At 45.7% G+C, this 8,287-nt stretch overlaps 1 non-coding gene across 1 annotated transcript; it reads left to right on the top strand.

Annotated features, from left to right (window-relative positions):
• Positions 1-449: 449 nt before the first annotated feature.
• Positions 450-523, top strand: trnap-agg. The gene has a single exon. It is a non-coding gene; the product is annotated as a tRNA-Pro (tRNA).
• The last annotated feature ends 7,764 nt before the right edge of the window (positions 524-8,287 follow it).

The raw sequence follows: 8,287 nt of genomic DNA, 5'->3' as shown, positions 1-8,287 counted from the left end.
GTTTTTAACCCTTACTGCACCAAATATCTATAATACAATATATCTGAAATTCCTACATTCATCACACCTCATCTAATTTTGTTCCCATTTTTTAAATTCCATTCGGGATGACTGGGTAATGATCCAGAATTAGAGCTTTGGGGCTGATTTTTTTCCTTCTTCATGGGTAAACGGGCTCATTGTTGTACGTCTATTGCAAACCCCAATTGACATTGACTAATTCAACATCCAAATCCACCCTTCTGTATGGCTCATTTTCAAGGTGCCATTACCAACTGTTCCACCAGGGTAGCGAGAATGTAACAAGGTTTCAAGCCAATAGAATGTTTGCTGAGATCCTTCGTTCTCACACAGCTTTGTAATCCCTGCCACATGACAACCTATGAAGTGTAGCAAGGTATGTTGTTTGCAGAGGAGTGATGTCTGGCGGAAAGGGCTGGTCTCAGATTGGCGCTGTGGCTTAGATGGTTAAAGCACCTGTCTAGGAAACAGGAGATGCTGAGTTCGAATCTCAGTGGTGCCTTCATACCTTTCGGTCAAAGCAACTAACTCAAGCCGAAATGCTCCCAATTTCATGGTGAACGCAGAAAATGTTGGCAAAATCTCTGAAGCACCAGCCTTGAAGTTTGTTTTTCCTTGTGTTCTGTCACGGTTTTTGTGGGCAGCATGGTAGCACAGTGGTTAGCACTGTTGCTGCACAGCGTCAGGGACCCGGGTTCGATCCCTGGCTTGGGTCACTGTCTGTGCGGAGTCTGCACGTTCTCCCCGTGTCTGCATGGATTTCGTCCGGGCGCTCTGGTTTCCTCCCACAAGTCTCAAAAGACGTGCTGTCAGGTGAATTGGACGTTCTAAATTCTCCCTCAACGTACCCGATCAGGCGCGGAGTGTGGCAACTAGGGGCTTTTCACAGTAACTTCATTGCACTGTTAATGTAAGCTTACTTGTGACACTAATAAAAATTTTGATTATGATCATGTGCTTCCTAGTAGTTAGGAAAATTTACAATTTTGTTTAATAACAATAATATAAATTTAATAGCAATAACATCAAATCATATTTTGATATTCCCTAATTAATTCCAGTATATAATGCAGAAGTACTGTGAATAAAAAAACACCCTCCCTAGAATTAGCGTCCCATATTGACTAAGGCCTTGAAAGGACTTGTTGAATTGCTCACTGATGAGAATTAGTCGGTGAAAAAGCCAAAAGGATGAAAGGCATCAACTACCAAGTTCAAGTTAAATAAAGGCAACTTAGTTAGGCTACTTTTTTTAAAAGTTAGGTTACTCTTGTCTGTCTTAGGTGGGATCAGTGGGAAATGGAGGGGGGTGTTTTGCACTAAACTATGTTTACCTTTATATTTGTATCTTTTATTACTATAAATGCCTTAATAAAATATTTGTTTAAAAAAAAAGGCAACTTGTGTAATGATGAAAACTCCATGACATTGAGGGGCAGCAAGAACTAGTCAGGTTTTTTGTATTACTGCAGAGCCAGAGATAGTTAGATAAACAGCTAAAACCTCTGTTCGTAAAAAAAATATAATCCCTCGTTTCTAATTTCTGGTTTGGGGCAGTAACTTCCAAAACAGATTTTTTTCTTAAACACGGAAAATTTACCTGCAAATGAGAAAAAGGAGACAGCTGAGGGCAAGATGCAAATGGTTGATATTCTGGAGATATTGTAAGTGTTTGTGTTTTTAAGATTCAGTTGAATTCACTTTATCAACACCTCAAAACTAAGTCTGGAAAATTGGGAGTTGCCAATCCCCAATGATTCCACACCTCTTGACACAAAATCCCCACAGAATTACTGACATTTTGTGGTGCAAAAGAGAAAATGGACTTGCAGATGGTGCTTGCTCACCATCTGGTGCTTCTAAGGTATGGAGATTGCTGTCACTCCAAACAGTGTCAGAGCCATTTGGTATTGAAACTCATGCAGGTAGAGAGGAGCATACCACCCATTTCTGAATCCTGTAACCAGGGTGAAAAGTGTTGGTGCTGCCAATGGGCTCACAAACTCAAAGCACACACTGTGAAAAAGCAACAGAACAAAAGTGGGATTAAAAGGACTACTTGAACAATGAAAGTGTATTACTAATTGACCTGTAATGGATTTAAGACCCACCCAGGTCATGTGTGAAAGATGGGATGCAACAATAGGAACTAGTTGAGAGGATTAAATAAAATAAAGCAAAATGGGTATGGAAAAGGAAGTATGAGAAATATTCATTGACAGAAGGTGAAAGAAGAGAGGGGAATATGACATGCTCACTGCAAATGGGAGCACAGTAAAAGTGCACATAAAGAAACAAAGATCAGCCATTCAGCTGAATGGATACATGACGAGTACCAGCACTCAGCTGAAATATGAGCTAATACCTGGAGAATAGCAGAACTATGATATGTCCCTGGGCTATCAGAACAGGTTGCACACATTAACAGGGAGGCTTACTTTACAGAGTTCTTCTTGCAGTATCCGTAACTTACAATTACCAAAGACCCAGATCAAAAAGCCACAGCCACAGGTTAATTTCCACTGTTTACGCCAGTTTCCAGAGTATTCACAGCTCAAAGTTACATGCATTGAGCAGAAAGCATAGCATTTAACCATGAAGAGGATTGAAAAAATATCAATTAAATTAAGAGATGTGGGGCTGAAATGTGCAAATTTCTACTTCTGATACTTAATTTTACATGGGGCGGGGGTGGGCACAGGGAGTTTGAGTGTAGAAATAGTTTACTCATCGGAGATAGAAACCGCGCTGTCTTTTCCAGCCTTTGATTGCACTTCTGTACACAAGAGCGCTACACTAGCACAGCAACTCTTTAAAATTCCAAATTTACATTCTACTTTTCAATAAAGAGAAGAAATTTGGGATAGGAATTTGTCGCAGGTAGTGTTTTCTTTCTGCGGAGTGTAACTGGGCTGCTAATTCGCTTGCCCACTTGGCTGCCCGAATTGAACTAAGAATCTCTGCAGTGCAGAAGAAGGCAATTTGGCTATTTAGTCTGCACCGACACTCTGAAAGAGCTCCCTACCTAGGCTCACTCCCCCGCCCTATCCCCGTAACCCCACCTATCCTATACATCCATGGACACGTAGGAGCAATTCTTTATATCATCGCCAATTCATCTAACCTGCACATCTTTGGACTGGGAGGAAACCGGAGCACCTGGAGGAAACCTACGCAGACACGGGGAGAAAGTGGAAAATCAACACCAAGACAGAATTGAATGATAATCGTTATTAGTGTTATGAGTAGGCTTACATTTATACTGCAATGAAGTTACTGTGAAAATCCCCCAGTCGCCACCTTCCGGCGCTTGTTTAGGTACACTGAGAGAGAATTCAGAATGTCCAAATCCCCTAAAAAGCACGTATTTCGGGACTTGTGGGAGAAAACCAGTACACCCAGAGGAAACCCACGCAGACACAGGGCGAACGTGCAGACTCCGCACAGACAGTGACCCAAGCTGGGAATCGAACCAGGGTCCCTGGTGCTGTGAAGCAACAGTGCCAACCACTGTGCTAACGTGCCACCCATCCCCGGGTCCCTGCCGCTGTGAGCAGTGTATCACCGTACCAACCCACTTATACCTCATTGCTTTCTATATGCAAACACTTGCATTTATATAGCAACTTTCTTGACCTCAGATTATCCAAAAGCTACTGTTGAATTTGAATAGGTGTCACTGTTGGAATACAGAAACCCCAAATAAAATCAATCACATTATTAACATAGACAGTTAACACATCGCTGAATTTTCTCACATGTTCTGCTGCTGAATGGTTGTTGAAAGTGCAGTGAAACTCCAGAAATAATAGACAGTTATAATAGTAGACATCTCACAGGTTAGCTCTTCACGTTTTGGGATCGGGTGGTGCTCGCGCATGATGATGACATTCAGGTCTTTGGAATCAATGCAAATGTGGAGTTCACCAGAGGGCTTCTTGACGCAGACCATGGAGCTGACCCAGTCTGTTGGTTCCATGACCTTTGAGATGATACCCTAATCTTGGAGCTCTTGTAGCTGTGTTTTCAGACGGTCCTTGAAAGGAGCCGGCACCCGGCGTGGTGCATGGATGACTGGGATAGCATTCAGTTTGAGCAATATCTTGTAATGATAGGGGAGCGTTGCCATTCCATCAAACATGGTGTGGTATTGCGTGAGAATGTCATCTATCTCAGCCTGGAGATTTACATTGGGCGAGTGTCGAGGACATGGCATGGACGCGCTGGACCAGATTTAGGAATTTGCATGTGCGAGCACCGAGCAGGGATGCCTTGTCAGGCCGGACGATCTCAAATCGTAACGTTACTTTGATTGCCTTGTGAGATACCCCTAGCTGACACGAACCACTGGCAGCTATGGCATTGCCATTGCAGTCAAGGAGCTGGTAGGCTGGTGGAAGAATGCTAGCTTGGTCTCGGATGCTGTCGAGGTCCGACTGTGATATATGTGTTTGCAGATGCGCCAGTGTCCAATTTAAATCAGATGCGAGACTGGTTAACCGTGATGACAGCACACCACTCATCGCCAGGATCCACAGTGAGGATCGAAAGGCGGTTTGCAGGCACGGTGGAAGCCAGCTCGTGCGTAGTGATTATGCCCACCCAGTATGGAGACTCGAGGCAATCAGCATCGGGGTCCATTGGGCTGTTGGGATCCGAATCCTGTACGCCTTGTTGTACGTAGCGGACACGTCTGCGCTGCAGCTGGGATCTCTGGCTGTTGGTCGGTGGAGCATACCTGCATAAGGCTGCGTAATGCCAAGGCTTTCCACACTGTAGACATCGCTTTCCTTTGGCTGGACATTGCCGCTTTAAATGAGCGGAGCCACAATTTGGACACGTCATGACGCTGACGTCAGCGCGTTCTGTTCGCCATCACGCATGCGCAGTGCGGTCGTCCAATGTTCGCACATGCGCATCGGGGTCTTCGGCCTCGTCGTCCACCCGGTCATGGCGCGCATGCATAGGGACCCGGGAAAAGCGCGCGAAATGGCCACTCCCCTCGATTCTCAGGCCTTTCATTTTTGCGATGATCTGCACCATTTCTGCCTTGTGGGAGGCCTAGTTTTGCATTTTCTGCCGCCCTGATGCGGGAGTAACGATTCCTGGCATGCTCATGGACAACGCACGTTTCGATGGCGACGGAGAGGGTCAACTGTTTGATTTCGACTCCCATAGTGAGTCGGATTTGACCTCGAAAATGATCTGATCCCTGATCATGGAATCAGCCGTCGAGTCATAATTACATGACTGCGCTAGGATGCGGAGATGGGTCAAGAAGGAATGAAAAGGTTCTTCCTTACCCTGAAGCCTCTGTTGGAAGATGTACCGTTCAAAGCTCTCAATCCCGCAGTGGTTGTCGAATTTCAGTCTTGAACTTAGACTTGTCTTCACCATCGGCAAATGTGAGCGAGTTATAGATGTGGATGGCGTGATCCCCCGCAGTCGACAGGAACAGCGCGATCTTTCAGGCATCCGATGCTGCCTCGAGGTTGGAGGCCTTGATATATAGGGGGAACTTGTGTTTGAAGACTTTCCAGTTGGCTCCGAGGTTGCCGGAGATCCGGAGTTGCGGAGGAGGTTGGATCGTTTCCTTGCCACCGATGGCTGCGTGCTGGTCATTGCAGATTCACTCGAGGGAGGTTTGTTCAAGTTAAGAACTCCCTGGTACCGTGATGTGTTATCTGTGTTGGTCCAACATTGACTGCAACTGGATGCAGTAAAACGAGAAACAGGCTTCCGACACAGGAGATGGTCCAACACTGTTTTATTGAACCTATTGATTGCTGTACATAACCTGCTGTGGGTTGACACTCTATTAACCTAACTGATAACCTCCTACTGGCTTGACCAGGCTATCTCTCTACCACATGGTGATGATGTTCATTGGCCTGTGCACTGTGACTATCTCCCTAGCCGTGTCCTGTGAGAGAGGGAGAGCCTTAATGCCCTGTGGGCTTTATCGTGGTGGAGTCCTGTCTGGTAATTGGTTGTTCTGTGTCGTGTGTGTTCATTGGTTATCCTGTGTGTCAATAACTGCCTGTCTGCATCTCATGATATACATGAGGGGATATTATGGCACAGGGTTGGGCAATAAATGCTGGCAATAGACGCCCACATCCCAACAATGGATATATTACAAAAATATGGCCAGTAATTATTAGCAGGCTGTGATTCACTCTTAGTAATAAAGATAAAATTGATGAACGCTGTAGGGTGAATTCTGTAGTCCTGCACTGCCTTTGTGAAAGTGGCCTCAAAGGAAGCATGCACAGAGCACTAAGTTACAGCATTATCATGCCGATTCTGTGACTTGTGGTCCATGGAAGTGTGGCTCCTCTGGGAGTACTGCACCTACCCTTACATTTTATTTACTGAAGTCTGGAGTAAAACAAGCAAAAGAATAACATGTTAAATTTCACCCAAATGGTTGACTGAATAAACACACAAAGAAAAGTTTGATATTCCAGTGCAAGTACATCACTATATCACAGATAGGTAATCTCAGGAAATGTTTTCTTTTAAATTGCAAACAGTCTCTCTGCTGTAAATTTTATTAGTGATTTCTAGGCAGCCTGCCAATTTGTTTTGTGCAAAAAATGCATTGCAAATAAACCATCTCGTTCTCCACTTCTTCCTTTTCATTTCTTTTTGGCACTGCCTAATATCCAGCTGTCTCTTGGTTTTGTCTAATTTCTGTCCATAAACTTACTCAGCAGTTCTTTGCACCGACGTGCTGGGCTGCCTGCCTGCCTTTTCTTTATCCATAGCAACCTTAGGTTTGAGTTGCTGATCGCTCACTAACTAAATGAATTGCCCAGCAAGCTTTTGAGCTGCTGCACCAGTGACGTTTCAGCTTTGATCCTCTGTTTTGTGCCAGTTTAGCTGATGAAATGAATCGTGGCTGAGATGCAACTGGTGGTCTATGATCTCCAGGAGGAGGATGAAAATCGCCGTGGATTTCTGTATCTGATCAGTGTTCAGTGGTTCCTGCTGAGAAATATGCAGCGTGCCAGACATCGGTAATGACGGCTATGGTCATCGAGTTTTATCAAACCTGCCACACAAAAAATAGGCTGTTTGCCCCGACTGGTCTCAGTTGGATTTTATACTTCACATAAGTCTCCTCCCACTGGATGAAATTGGCTGCCAGCACTCTGTGGAATCTCATGAAAATGACCTCTTGGGTGTGCCAGGGGGCCTTCAGGAGGAGGTCACGAAGGCTGGCCAGGTTGCGGGGGGGGGGGGGGGGGGGGGGAGAGGCAGTAGGGAGCATGGGGATGCGACGTGGCAGGTTTGGTGGATGAGCAGAGGGGGGGTCATATGGGCGGAAGGGGGTCATCTTGGATTGGCCCAGTTCAGAGTGGGATTTTGTGAGGTGGAACCGAAGTGGGACGATGGTGGACAATAGAGGGTGGTGGAGGTGCTCCAAGTTGGAGTCGTGACATGGAACGTCCGTGGGCTAAATGGACCGGTCAAGAGGTCCCGGGTTTTTTGCATAACTGAGGGGTTTGAGTGCGGAGGTGGTTTTCTTGCAGGAGACACATCTCCAGATAAAGGATCAGGTTAGGCTGAGGAAGGGATGGGTGGGACAAGTATTTCACTCGAGGTTCAATTCGAAGTCAAGGGGGGTGGCCATTTTTTTGAGCAAGAAAATGGGGTTTGTGAGGGCCAGTGAGGTGTGAGACACAGGGTGGATGTTTGTGATAGTGAGTGAGGTTTCAGAGGGGCTGCCGGTAGTGTTAGTCAATGTATACACACTTAATTGGGATGATACGGGGCTTGTAAAGAGTTTACTGGGGGCGTTTTCGGACTTGGATACGCACCAGCACATAGGAGGGGATCTTAACTGTGTAATGGAAGTGAAGGTGGGCAGCACGAGCTCCAAGTTGATGGGAAGATCGAGGATGGCGAAGGAACTGGGAGGCTTTATGGAGAGCATGGGGATAGTGAATCCGTAGAGGTTTAGACACCCGGTAGGGAGGGAGTACTCTTTCTTCTTGCACTTGTACAAATTACTCTAGAAGTGATTTTTCCATGATGAGTCGGGCGGTGTTGATGAGGGTGGTAGTGGTGGAATATGCAGGTATTATGGTTTCGGACCACGCGCCGCATTGAAAATGAAATGAAATGAAATGAAAATGAAAATGAAATGAAAATGAATGAAAATCGCTTATTGTCACGAGTAGGCTTCAATGAAGTTACTGTGAAAAGCCCCTAGTCGCCACATTCCGGCGCCTGTCCGGGGAGGCTGGTACGGGAATCG

Source organism: Scyliorhinus canicula, chromosome 6 (genome assembly GCF_902713615.1).
Source record: "Scyliorhinus canicula chromosome 6, sScyCan1.1, whole genome shotgun sequence".
NCBI lineage: Eukaryota > Metazoa > Chordata > Chondrichthyes > Carcharhiniformes > Scyliorhinidae > Scyliorhinus > Scyliorhinus canicula.
Note: the sequence above shows the minus strand (reverse complement) of the source record. Positions and strands in the feature narration are given on the sequence as shown.